Source organism: Tasmannia lanceolata, unplaced genomic scaffold (assembly GCF_043159265.1).
Source record: "Tasmannia lanceolata isolate RefF3 unplaced genomic scaffold, GAP_Taslan_0.1 ptg000019l, whole genome shotgun sequence".
Classification (NCBI taxonomy): domain Eukaryota; kingdom Viridiplantae; phylum Streptophyta; class Magnoliopsida; order Canellales; family Winteraceae; genus Tasmannia; species Tasmannia lanceolata.
Genome location: NW_027518696.1, coordinates 27781711 through 27796393, shown reverse-complemented (window position 1 = coordinate 27796393; position 14683 = coordinate 27781711). Strand labels below are relative to the sequence as shown.

Sequence of the window (14683 nt, the reverse complement as noted above, 5' to 3'; positions counted from 1 at the left end):
CAAGCCACTGTTAGGATTTAGAAGGGTTTACATTTCTCCTTCGTTTTCCTGTTTGCTCTTCTCCCCACCAGCCACTGTTAGGATTTAGAAGGATTTACATTTCTCCTTCTCTTTGGTTGCCGAAGCTTCTTCATCGTCGCCTCCAATGGCCATCGGATCTATCCTTCTCCCTTTGGCTAGGCTATGGATGTTGTTTCATACTGCTGATTTTTCTTCTTCTCCACCAAAAACCAAGCTATGGAAAAATCCCAAGTTGCATGTCAGAAGCTTAACTAACCAATGTAAGAAAATGGTTTAAATGCGTCTTTGTCGGCATTCAGATCTTTTCATTTTCTTCCTGTCACAACCATAGCTGGGGTGAGATGGCAATGAGTTTTGGAGAATTGTTCTGCAATAATGGCAAAAGAGAATGCCATTAAGAAGATGTTTTTCTTGGGTTTGTAAAAAGGCAAGAAAAGGTTGAAAATTTTATATTATTCTTTTTCCATCCACCCTCATTCTTTCGTCGTTAGTGCAACAGTACAAAGCCCTAGAAACTATGTCTCTCTTTTTTGGCGTCCTCATCCTACACGTATCTGTGTGTTTGCATAAAGCAATGATTTAGCATTTGACTCTAAAAAGTCCTATTGCCATAAATGCATCTCTACCTATGGATAATGGCACTCCTTTTAATTTTAAGAGTCACTTTCCTTTATTAGGAAATAATGCAGTCTTAGGTATTGATAATGTCACCCCTTACATTATCCTACTTTTCCATTGCCTTGAATGCCCTTCCATTTTATCATGCATCCCTCTTATGTCTTTTGCAATAAACCAATCTTCTCATATTGATCATTGCACCCCTCTGTCTGTATCCTCTCTTTTACACACTATCCGATTTGCCTTTAAAATCATATGATCTTTGATGTTTGCCAATAATCATTGTCATTAAGCCGTTAGTTGCCTTTCTTCTCTATCTTCTTATTCTTCTTTTTTTTTCCAAACTATTTCAGTTGAAGTGCTTCGGTCCATTGAGGTAAATGCCTCGGACCTTTGGGGTGCGTGCCTGAAATAGTAGATACTCTACTCAATTGAGATACTGCAGTCCTATTGAGGTAATATGCCTCGGACCTATGAAGTGTGTGCATGAGAGAGTCTTCAACTTCTTTGTGGATCGTTCCCAAAAGTCAATCCATCTCTTTGCCCATTGCGGCATTGGTCCATTGTGACCCGTTTTATGTAGACTCGCCCATCGAGGCCTTGAGTCACATCTAGCCCATTGTGGCTTCCTTTCGGCAACCAGCATTGGCGTACATTTGGCAAGAAGCATCAATCAAGACCTTGTTCATCTGCGTGGTGTGCATTACACAAGAAGATTTGGCATCATGCCCACTAAATGTGTTGCGGACATTTTATTGTAATCAATTTGGGAATTTTTATTGTAAGCAAACGTATATTGATTTTCAATCTATATACGTTTGAGGGGGCGTGTTAAGATTTGTCAGATCTGATAGGGAAAAGTCTAACCATTGGATCATCTTGGAGGTAGATTAGGCAAGTTGGTTAGTTTGGGTAATCTAGATAGATTAGGCAACTAGATTGAGGTGGAATAATATCTTTCCGTAGTTATCTAGATTTGATTAGATTTGATTCTATGTTTATCATGTAAGTGCTCTTTATAAGCACTGATTGACTTCTTTGTAATACATCAAAGTTTAGTGAAATCCTAAATTTAACAGACCCCAATTCTTTGTCAATAACCTAGGAAGCACGGGTACTCTCCCGGGGCTCCCGTACCCGTACCCGACACGTATGGGGTGCGGGTATGTTCGGGTACGCCCCGGGTACGTCTTGGGTACGTACCCCAATTGTTTTGAAAAAAAAACCCCAATTTTGGTTGTTGGGTGCATGTCAGGTGCGTTTAGGGTGCGCTGGTTGCTGGGTGCGTTTAGGCCACGCGTACCCGACACCTCCTGCTTCTCTTATCTGGTTTAAATCCTTCATGTGCTTCTTCTCTGTCACCTCCTGCTTCTCTTATCTAGTTTAAATCCTTCCTGTGCTTCTTCTCTGTCCTCTCCTGTACTTAGTATTTACATGTAAACCATTTAAGTAAATGTCCATTTACTTAAGATTTACATGTAAATAACGGAATACCTCCCATTTAGATTTATTAAAAATAGTTTCAAGACCCAAATCTAAAAGGAAAAAAAGTCAATTCTCCTGTTCTAATACAAAATCAGAAGGAAAAGAGTCGGGTCAAAATTTTAACTTTCTTAACTTCCAAATGGTGGGGTATTTTTCAAATTTTAAAAATTCATAAAATCTATCATGTCCAAACATTATTAAATCCCAAAAGTCCGATATAAAAAATCTCATAATTTGGTCTCTAAAAATTATTCATCTTGTCAGGCACTGGTCAACACACTGGCGACAGACTTTTTTTCTAATGACTGATGTATTGATGCCTCAAGCTATGAAATATGGAACTTAATCACTTATGAAATGAAGAGTATTAGAATTTTTCATTTTGGTGACGTTATTGTTATTTGATTGCCCTCCAATTATTATTTTTAAAATTTTTATAAATATATAATAAAATATTAAAATATATTATTATATTCGGCGCACCCGAACGTACCCGCACCCTGGTTTTTTGGAAAATCACGTACCCGTGTCGTGTCGTACCCACACCCCGTACCCGTACCCGTGCTTCATAGTCAATAACACAAAGTTACGAGGTGTTATTGGTCACACGCCGGTACAACATCCCATGCGTAAGATATGGTTACTCTGTTACTATGTTGTGCAATTCAATGATATTGCCTACAAAATATCATTCTCTACATTAATGAAATAAAATAAAATGAAATGCAAATAATATCTTTCCATTTTTCTGTCGTTCCAATCATTTCGGTCAAATTTCGGGAATTTCAGTTAAAATTTTGGGAAAATAATGACGTGAGAGGAAATCATGTAGATTTTGGTTAGCTGGGATGGAAATCGAGACATTTCGGTTGTTTCGGAGAAATTTCGGGGAAATTTAAAACCATAAGGAAAAGTTTACAAGCTCCACATATTTCTTGATTGTATACAATAAAATCTTAGTTTCAGTAAAACAAAACTTTCTTTCGGGGAAATTTAAAACCACAAGGAAAAGTTTACAAGCTCCACATATTTCTTGATTGTATACAGTAAAATCTTAGTTTCAATAAAAACAAAACTTTCTTTGGAAAAAGAATTAGTATATTCACTTAATTTCCAAGATTGAGTTTCCAATCATAAATGAACGCAGATTGTGTTGCTTCTTATTTATTTCTGGTCATGCCAATGACTTGGAATGTTTTCCATTAAATTAAAGATATAGGTAAGGAAGCAACAACAAAACAATTCCATGTAAAGAAACCAAAACCAAATATTGCTGTATAAGACTGAAATGAGATGCAGCTATACCAAAAAGTGCATTGCACAAAGGCTAAAACTAGTGATTACTACAAAAATGTCGCAACTTAGCTCAGGTAAAATTGGAAGTCCCAATATCGGTGGTATACAGTATGTGAGATGTATCATTGTGAATGGAAAAAGTCGTTTTTAGAATAAAAACCTGAAGTATTTCGATTTTATTCTTCTCATTTTAGATTACTGGGAAGAGATGGCAAAGAAAAAGTATGTATAATATGTCATGTTCCTAAAAGATATTTAATATAAATTTAATGCATAACGTGTTTTAAGAATGTGATGTATGACTAACTATTTTCTAACATATAATGTTACCATGATACAATAGGTAACCTGGTAGTGGAAGTCCAATTGATTTGATTTCAAGTTATTCACGAAGCATTATATAAGGTTTATTCACAAGTTTAAAAAACTAACGATTTTATTTTGAATGGTGACTAATGATAGAGGCCAACACTTACAAGTTTCGATTCTTGATGGAATCAATAGTGCTAAAGAGAAGTAAAGTGATGGAAGAGAGGAGAGAAATATTTATGGGTGAAAGCATAAGGACATTAGTGAGCTCCGTTGCTATCTATTAACACATCTTATTGAAAATTAACAAAACAATTTATAAAAGATTAACACATCTTAGGCTAGGACCCAGTCTACATCCCCTTCCCTCTTACGCGCCCCCCCCACCCCCCCACAACACCCACCCACACCCACAGAAAGGAGCTTACCCACAAGCTTGGCTCCATCTTGACAGAAGGGGTATAGACCTAGGTTAATGGACAAATTGGGAAGTCATCCCTTCTTATAATTGTAATAAACCTAAGTGGCATCATTTGCAATTTATATGCTTTTATAGGTTGTACTGTAGGAGTGGTATACTTGTACTAATTGAGTAATTGACGGGCATCTGAATGTAAGAGAGAGAATCAACTATAAATAGGTGAGAGAATCACCTATAAATGAGGTAGAGCGTATTTCATTTGGGGACTTTTGACGATTTTAGATGATTTTGAAGAAAGAGATGGTAAACCATAGCTTGGAGACAGAAATTCTAGATTATGAAAAGTTCTTTAAAGGAAGTTGGAGAGGAATTGCTGCACATTGAAGGCCTTCCATCTCTTTTTCTTCTTAAAAGGAATTCATCGCTAAGCTAAGTACTTCTTCCTGTTTTCTATCAAAGATTTAAGTAAAAATTCAGTTCAGTTCTTGCTCATCTTTACTAGCTATTTGCATCACTTGCAAGTCAATTGCAGCACTTTCATGATTATATTATGTTCTTGAACAATTTTGGACTGATTTCTTTGTTAGATTTCTTCATTCATTTGTTGTCCCTGATTGATTCTAAGTCAAAATTGAAAGCCCTAAGAAGATCTGCCAAAATTTTACATCAGATTTGGTATCACAGCAAAATTAGGACTTCATATTCCATTCCATCGATCTTGGACAAATCTCGTGCATTTTGTTCATTTCTTGTTTGTAACGACCCAGATTTTTGGATAACTCTAAACCAGACCGTTAACAAAAGACAACAATTTTTTTTTTTAATTTGAAAACTCAGTTAAAAGTTTACTAAAGGATCAAACAAGAGGATTTGACAAAAAAAAAAAAAAAAGAAGAACCAAACTAAGAATAAGACGGATAGCCGCGAAGGCCACACGGCCACACCAATTATTCTATCATCGCCCTTGCACACCCCTTTTAATTCTAGATCTCCTCGTTAGCATGTCAGCCTTGCACAGGGGCCAGGCTAATCTTCTCTATATCATTCCAATTTTATCAGATGTCGAAGCGGAGAGAGAAAGTTGTTGGGTTATATGTGTAGACCCCCATTCCCCATGTAGACGCATTTTCTGTGGGAAAAAAAAAAACCGGGGAAGGCTGCGGCCTAGAACCGGACAATATCTACATGGATGGTCGGGGCGTTACAAATATAGTATCAGAGCCGTACCTCCCATCCAGTACGGTGTGCCAGTGAGGACGCTAGGCCCCAAGGGGGGTGGATTGTGAGATCCCACATCGGAAAGGGAGGAAAAGTTACTGGGCTATTATAATAGTCCCACATCGGAAGCGGAGAGAGAAAGTTCCTGGGTTATATGTGTAGACCCCCATTCCCTACGTAGATGCATTTCTGCGAGAATAACAAAACCGGGGAGGGCTGCGGCCTAGAACCGGACAATATCTACATGGATGGTCGGGGCGTTACAAATATGGTATCAGAGCCGTACCTCCTCTAGTACGATGTGCCAACGATAAGGGGGGTGGATTATAATAGTCCCACATCGGAAGCGGAGAGAGAAAGTTCCTGGGTTATATGTGTAGACCCCCATTCCCTATGTAGACGCGTTTTCCGCGGGAAAAACAAAACCGGGGGAGGCTGCGGCCTAGAACTGAACAATATCTACATGAATGGTCGGGGCGTTACATTGTTGGAAATTACGTAATTCCAATTGTGATCTGCATTAGATTGCTATTTTGACTGAAATCATGTCTTGATTTTCTTCATTTCTAGTCGTCAACTGCTCTGGAAATTTCCTTTTACCACGTGAATTTGAAGTCTTTAATTTGTGCCATTTTCTCCTCAATTTTTCAACAATTTTTTAATTTCACTCACAATTTCCACTATTTGTTGAAAATTCGGGTTACTCTTGGTTGCTCACTTTCAAATTTGTTGATTTCCCCTAGATCATCCAGAAATTGCAACAGCAATTGCAATTTCCACAAAATAGTGAAATTTTCAAATTGCCGCCCCTTTTTTGGCACTATTCCAATCCTCTGCAATCTTCCCCGTCATGCTACCCTCAGCAGGCCACGCACCTCCCCAGCGAGCCAATCAAAGGCCACCAGCCAACCATGGAAATAGGCACAACAGTGCCAATCATGGCCATCACCAGAAAGGTCTCGTCCATGGTCAGAGACACCCTGAAAAGGCTGAGCAGATCGGCAACACCGCCCAAAGGCACCAATGCCATCCTTCGCCAAGAATACACGGCAAATTCACAACCCAAGGGGACTTCATCCATAAAAGGGAACCCAGACCTAGCAACCAGAGGAGGAAGGGGAGAGAGAGAGAGAGAGAGGAAAAGGTAACTTGAATCCAAGGTACGCTAGAGCTCTTATTTGAAGCTTAGTTCTATATTTTACCCCAGAACTGACTTGAGTGTCGAAGGGTTCCCCTGGAGTTCTTAAACTCTGGATGGCCTTAACCCTTTGTCTGTGAGTGCAGGTCCCTTGTAGCCCTTCTGATCCCGGAGTGCAAGGAGGAAGGACCTATCAAGACACTCGACAACTTTGGACTGCAACATAGACTACAATGAATTGCTTACACAATTCATGCAGGGCCGAGGAAGATACAAGAAGAATTGTTAACTACATTCCAACGCATGAATAAAAAATTCGATGATATGGAGTTGCAAGAAGGGGAGAGGCGCAAATACAAGTGGTATCGGTATGAACCTAGCATGTATGATCCCTTCCAGCCCTTCTGATCCCAGAGCGCATGGAGGAAGGACCGATCAAGACACTCGATAATTTTGGACTGCAACATAGACTACAATGAATTGCTTACACAATTCATGCAGGGCCGAGGAAGATACAAGAAGAATTGTTAACTACATTCCAACGCATGAATAAAAAATTCGATGATACGCTAGAGTGGCAAGAAAGGGAGAGGCGCAAGTACAAGTTGTATCAGTACGAACCTAGGATGTATGAGTAGTCGAGGTTTGTTCCACCACTTCCACGACCAGCTCAGGTGTTCTCCATCATTTCTACTTTTGTTAACTCACCTATTAACAACTATGGGCATGGTGATTTGGACCAATATATGGACGAATGTCCTAAGCAAATTCAACCAATGCACGTACCAAAGGATGAGGATCGGATGGAAGATGATGGGCAGTCAGTTTCAGAATGCAGTAGAGAAGATTGTTATTCTCGAGTGTGATACAAATGATGATGAGCCTATTGTATAGACCCAGAGAGTATAGCTACTGCTGGTGTAGATCAAACACAAGTGAATACAAATGTTGCAGGTGATCCTACAGTCACAGAGGAAACATTGGCAGACATTGTTCATATTAAGATGGTATTGCCTACAGATGAGATCTTTGATGTTCATTTCATTAGTTGGTATGGCGAACCACTGTATCTCTACCATTTTCAATAGATGTTTGGATAGATCCATGTCACCACTTCACCATTCAGCCGTACTTGTCAGGATGGACTATTTTTTATGGTCTTTCTTATGGGGAACTTCGATGGCCTTCTACTCCTACTTCGCAAGTGGGTTATTTATATGTTCAACCAGGCGGACTACTATGACGATGAGGCTGGTGGGGAACTCGATGCCGAGTTCTTTCAAGAAGGGGAGTATGATGCATGAGCATCCCCTGGACACCTTACATCAGCCCATGCTTGCTCGCGTTCGGAAGGCTTAGTGTCGATTTTCTATGTTTTCTTCATTGCTTATATGTAGTGGTATTTTTGGATTTTTACCTTGTATTACGGGCTACCTATATGAAGCATCTTGCTCTCTCATTTGCTTAGTTTTGCTTGATTTTAGAATGTAGAAATTCTCTTTTGGAGAGACTTTGAGAGAGTGTTTTTCTTTTCTCTTTTTCTTCTTTGTTCTACATTAGGATTTGGAAATTGTAGATTAGAATACTGATCTTTTTTCCCAAATCTTTAGTTTTCTTGTTGAATGAAAGTGAATCCATCGCCGATTTACGCACTTGAAGTGATCTCTCGCATCCCCTCGCTTGAAGACACATTCAAGAACTCAAGAACACGAAGAATGCTTCTGCGGATACCGTCATCAGCCCCCCACCCGAAAACCCACTTGGGCTTTTTCCTTGGCCATCCCCCTTCCTAATCTGAAAACCCATTTTGGGTTTTTCCTTGGCAGCGCCGCACCCCCTACCCAAAAATCCATTTTGGGATCTTCCTAGGCCCCACCCCACCTCAACCCCCGGAAAACTCAGTTTAGGTTTTTTGGTTGCCACCCCCTCCCCCCTTTTGTTTTGCTTTGCTTGTCTCCCAACCCCCCTTGGTTTTTTAATTGCCGCCCCTCCCTCCCTTGTAGGTTTCTACTAGTGTGCTGCTCCGTCTAGTACCAGCCCGCCATTCGCAATGTGTGGTTGATCTCTCTCTGGTAGTTTTTTGTTTGTTGACGGCTGGGTCGGCCGATGGAACTCGGGGTGCTATGTGCTACGCTACTGCTAGCACCATAGTTTGTCTCCGCCTCTTTCAGTCCGTGGTTCTTCTGATCACTTGTACGTTGTGGTGACGTTGCTGTGGTCTGGTTTGGCGGTGTTGATTTTTTAGTACCTTGTGTTTATGGATCTCTCCGCAGGTATGTCCAAATGACCTCTATTAAACTGGATGGATCAACTATCCGCCATGGCGGATGACTGTTGAAAACTCCTTGGTTGCACGATGGAAGGTTGAATTTATCGAGTGCGATCCTCCACCATCTGTTGATAAGTCCTATGCCAAGTGGCGGAAAGAAGATGCAATGATCTGGAAACTTCTCTGGAATAGTATGCAGACGACAGTGGCTGGTCTGATGATGTATCTCATGTCCTCTAAGGACATCTGCAACGGGCTGAGACTCTTTATTCTGTCATCAACAGTATGACCCTGATTTGTAATGTTTACATGGAGTCATTGCATTTGAAGAGTGGCGACAAGTCGGTCTTAAATTTGTACTCCCAGCTCGTGGCATTGTGCGAGCAGCTCGATATGTATTTGCCGTTTACCACGGATCCTACATTCCCAGCCAAGTGTCAGGAGGACTTGAGAATCGTTCAGTTACTTGATGCCTTAAGGACCGAATTCCTACCGATTCGACAACAGATTGCTGGTTTAGGATCTCAGCTGAGTCTCCTTTTGAGCATACCAGGCCATGGTTCTAGAGGTCGTGGATCCCATTTTTGCACTCATTGTGGTTTGGAGGGTTTCTCGATCGATTTCTGTTACGATCTGCATCCAGAGTTGTGGCCGTCCAAATATGCCAACCATGCTTCTGTTCCTGTGGCATAGAGTTCCACCCCTTCCTCTTCTGCCCAAATCGAGTCTAATAATTCCTTGTTTATCTCTCATGTCGAGTATGATGCGTTTTTGCGATCCTACAGACAAAGGCAAGCAACCCACTACTACTCTCGCTCAGCAAGGTAGCACTCCATCATGTTTCCTTAATAGATGTGCTTCTTGGCTAGTTGAATCCTTACTAGTTGCTTTCGTCCTTTCAGTCCTATTCATCTTCAGGTCCTATGGTCACCTTGGCTTATGGAACTACATCTCTGGTTATAGGAGTTGGTGTAGCTTCCCCTCATGCAAGTCTTTATTTATCTTCTGTAATTTGTGTCCCTCATTTTCCATTTAATTTGCTTTCTATCAGCCAGCTTACTAAAAATCTTCATTGTTTAGTAATCTTTTTCCCTTCTTATTGCAGTTTTCAAGATCTGCAAACTGGGAAGAGGATTGGTTTAGGACTTGAGGTCAATGGCCTATATTTTCTTGATCATGGTAGCATTGGTGCAGCATTGAGGAGTTCAGTTGACAGTTGTTAAAGTATAAAAGATAAATAACGCCTTTCTCCAACAGCTTAAGCTATTGGAGAAGTTGGTAAGTTAACATGGTATCAGAGCCAAAGGTCTCGAGTTCAAACCTCCCGATAGCAAAAAATCCAAATGCGATGGTCGGCCCAAAGTGGGACCACATGTGCCACGTGTTTGCCAAGTGGGCCACACGTGCGGGGGGTGTTAAAGTATAAAGATAAATAACGCCTTTCTCCAACAGCTTAAGCTATTGGAGAAGTTGGTAAGTTAACAACAGTTTTCATTGGCATTGCCGCCTGGGCGAACCCTCAGTGACGAAGCTTCACCATTGTTCCATTGTTTCTAGTCCAGTTAGTCAATTTCATGTGTGTAGCTTCCCCTCACCCAAGTCTTTCTTTATCTTTTGTACTTTGTTAGTTTCCATTTAATTGCTTTCTATCAGCCAGCTTACTCAACATCTTCCATAGTTTAGTGATCTTTTTACCTTCTTATTACGTTTTTCAGGATCTGCAAACTGGGAGGATTGTTTCAGGTCGTGAGGTCGATGGCCTATATTATCTTGATCGTGGTAGCATTGGTGTAGCACTGTGGAGTTTGATTGACAGTTTTCAGAGGCATTGTTGTCTGGACGAACCCTCAGTGGAGAAGCTTCACCATCTTGCCATTGTTTCTAGTCCAGTTAGTCAATTTCACTGTGAGTCTTGTCAATTAGATAAACATCGTCGGGTGTCATTTCCTTCTTGCATTGTTAATCATGTCGCTAAATTAGTTCATTCAAATGTTTGGAGTCCTTGTTGGACTACATCCTTGTTTGGCTTTAAGTATTTCATTGTATTTTTTTATGATAATTCAAGGCTGACTTTGCTATTTTTAATAAAAGAATGTTCAAAAAACACTTCTGCTTTTTGTACATTTTATTCTTAAATCTGTAATCAGTACCAATTGTTCTCTTGGTTGTTTGCGCACTTCTCTTGGTTGTAATCAGTACCATTATTCAAAAAACACTTCTGCCCTTTGTATATTTTATTCTGAAATCTGTAATTAGTATCACTGTTCTCTTGGCTGTTTGGGCACTGATAATGCACGGGAATATTTCTCATCCTGTAATGGGATTCAAACGTTTTTGAAGAGTCGTGATATCCTTCATCAATCCTCTTGTACCTACACTTCCCAGCAAAATGGTGCAGCCGAGTGGAAACTTAGATACCTTCTTGTCATGGCTCGCACCCTCATGTTCAAAATGAAGGTGCCTAAAAGCCTTTCTAAGGTGATGTTGTCCTCACTACCTGCTTCTTGGTCAATCGCCTTCCGTCTTCTCTCTTTTATAATCTGACCCCATTCTCTATCTTACACCCCTTTGGAAACCCATTTCCACTTCTCCCACGAGAATTTGGTTGTGTCTGCTTTGTTCATAATTTGTCCCTTGGCTTGGACAAATTAGATTCTCGTGCTAAGAAGTGTGTTCCATGGTTACTCTCGTACCCAGAAGGGGTATAGGTGCTAAAGCACTCACTTGAGGAAGATATATGTTTCTATGAATGTCAGTTTCTTAAAGACTGCTCCTTACTTCTCTGATTCTGCAGCTGATACCCTACAAGACACCGGACTGCTCCTTCCTCTTTCATCTATACACATGGATCATTCCTCTTCTCCTCTACGTGTACGCTTGTGGCCCTCGGCAGTCATGCAGACTCATTATGATACGATACCTCCACCCGACCATCTGCATCCCCAGTTGGGCAGATCCCTATTAGACCATCAGTTACCTTCTACTCAGGTTGACCCTCCCATTGCATCTTGCACTCGATCATGTATTGTATCCCATCCGACATCTGACTCTGTTTTCTATGGTCAGATTTCTCCTGTTTATCATACATTTTATCTTCCTTGTCTTATATTACAATGTCTAGATCTGTTGCAAATGCCTTAGCTCACCCAGGTTGGCATGCCGCGATGAATGCTAAGATGACTGCACTGCACTCCAATGGTACTTGGCAGTTGGTGTCACTTCATTCTGGTGCTTAACCTGCTTGATGTCGTTGGGTATTTTTAGTTAAATACATGCCACACAGGATGGTTGAACTTCTGAAAGCACGGTTAGTTGCCAAGAGATACACTCAAACCTTTAGTGACTATAATACTGAGACTTTTCTCTGCTTGCAAAAAACCGGTTTGTCCAATTGTTGATCTCCTTGGTTATGAATATGGGGGCTGGCCACTATATCAATTGGATGTTAAAAATGTATTTCCATGCTGACCTCAATGAGGAACTCTACATGGAGCAACCTCCAAAGTATGTTGCTCAGGGGGAGAAGCAGCTCTATGTATGCCATCTACATAAAGCACTATATGGGCTTAAACTCCTAGAGCTTGATTTGGGAAATTCAGTGAGGCAGTCATGGGCATGAAGCAATGTGTAGTAAACCACTTGATTTCCAGCTCGTACTCTGATGGTGGATACATTTTCCTGGTAGTTTATGACGACAATATCGTTATCACTAGGAGTAATAGAGAAGGCATACATAAGCTAAAGGACTTCCTTCAGAAAGAATTCTATATCAAAGACCTTGGTTGCCTCAAATACTTCTTCAGAGTTGAGGTAGCCTACTCACATGTTGGACTGTCATGATCCCAAAGAAAACATGTCTTGGATATATTAAAAGAGACAGGTTCTTTGAGGGTGAAACCGGATGACGTTCCCATGGACCCTAATGTTAAGCTTTATCCTAATCAAGGGAATTTGTTAGAGGAAATAGGCAGGTATAGAAGATTAGTGGGTAAGTTGATCTACTTGACCGTAGCTCGTCTGAATATTTCGTTTGCATTAGGCGTAGTGAGTCAATTCATGAGCTCTCCATGTACATCTCATTGGGAAGCAATTCTTCAGATAATTCGGTACTTGAAAAGGGCTCTCCGTAAAGGCTTATTTTTCAAAAGACATAATCACATGAACTTACAAGGGTTCATTGATGCAGACAGGGCCGGATCCCTTACAGATAGAAGGTCGACTACAGGGTATTGCACTTTTGTTGAAGGAAACTTAGTGTCGTGGAAGAGCAAGAAGCAGATGTGGTGTCTAGATCTAATGTTAAAGCAGAGTATCGAGTTATGGCTCGTACAGTCATACATGTGGTGAGTTGACTTGCTTGAGGTCTTTTCTGTCTAAGATTGGCTTACCTTCCTTGTCTCCAACTTCACTGTATTGAGATAATAAGGTGGCTGTTCATATTTCTTCAAATCTAGTTTTCCATGAGAGGACGAAGGAAATTGACTTGGATTGCCATTTTTTTTTTTCTGAATGGTAGACTTGGATTGCCATTTTATTCATGAGAAGATTCATAAAGGGAAAAGATGTACTATTTTCACTAGATTAGGAGACCAGGTAGCTGATATATTGACCAAACCACTAAGCAGAGAGAAGTTGAATGATATGTGTACCAAGCTGGGATTACATGACATAAACACTTCAGTTTGAGGGGGAGTGTTAGAAGAAGCGGTGCAATTACATACCTGATTAAGGGTATTCTTGTCTTTTTACATGTAACCCTAATGACGCTTATATATAACACATTTAGTGAGGGGGAGAACACACTTTTCTCCTCTCTCTTTCTCTCTTACTTCTCTTTGTTCTCTTTCCTTCCATGGAGCTTCAGATACATCGAACAACAAATTGTATGTTTAGATATGTATTGATATTAAAAAGGTGTGATACATTTGAACATCATTTCAATGATCTAGTGTATCGCCTCAAACATTGTAGTTGTTATATTTCTACATGGTGAAATGGAGTGTGCAAGAGGCAAAGAGAGTAGAGAAGAGAGAAGGTGAAATATGTGTGAAAGAGAGAGAAGAGAAAGTTGCGCACTCCCCTCCCACGATTCACTTATATATATTAATAGAATACAAAATGACCAATCTGCCCTTAAGTGGCGTGAGTACATTTAACACTCCCCTCAAGCTGGAATGTATATATCATACATTCCTAGCTTGTTACAAGCATCCTTTAGTCTGGCAGGCCTTAATGGTTTAGTGAACACATCAGCAAGCTGGTCCGCTGCTCGAGCAAGGTTTTAAATTTCGGTTTCGGTTTCGGTACGAAATTTCAGACGAAATCTTGTAAAAATTTCATCGAAATTTCCGAAACATTTCACCGAAATTTCTGAAGTTTCGGGTGAAATTTTGTACTTCACCGAAATGTTTTACCGAAATTTCCGAAACGTTTCACCGAAATTTCTGAAGTTTCTGGTGAAATTTGTACTTCACCGAAACGTTTTACCGAAATTTCCGAAATTTCACCGAAACAAAATGTTTCGGGCGAAGTTTAGTACTTTTCCGACTCAATGTGGATTTCGTTTCGTTTTCCAATGAAACCGAAAGATATGGAGCATTTAAATTGATTCGCAATTTCAAAGCAAAAAGTTTTAAATGCATTAAACATTTCAGATCTATCTTTTAGTAGGAATAACCATATAGCACGAGAATAATCATCAACAAAGATAACAAAATAATGAAAACCATATAATGAAATAGTACAAGAGGGGCCCCAAATATCAGAATGAACGAGCTGAAATGGACGCGACAACCTACCACTACCACGCAAAGGGAAGGACAAGCGATAGTGTTTTCCCAACTCACAAGACGACAACTCAACGGAACTAGTCCAAAAAGGTGATTTGCGAAGCTTTTCGGCAAGAGGA

General features: G+C 40.3%; 1 protein-coding gene and 1 pseudogene across 3 annotated transcripts in view; both read right to left on the bottom strand.

Annotated features, from left to right (window-relative positions):
• The window catches only part of LOC143852200 (protein LONG AFTER FAR-RED 3-like), a 101651-nt gene that overhangs the window by 29051 nt on the left and 57917 nt on the right, over positions 1-14683 (bottom strand). The gene's annotated exons all lie outside the window — the stretch shown is intronic.
• Positions 5128-5219, bottom strand: LOC143853647 (U6 spliceosomal RNA; annotated as a pseudogene).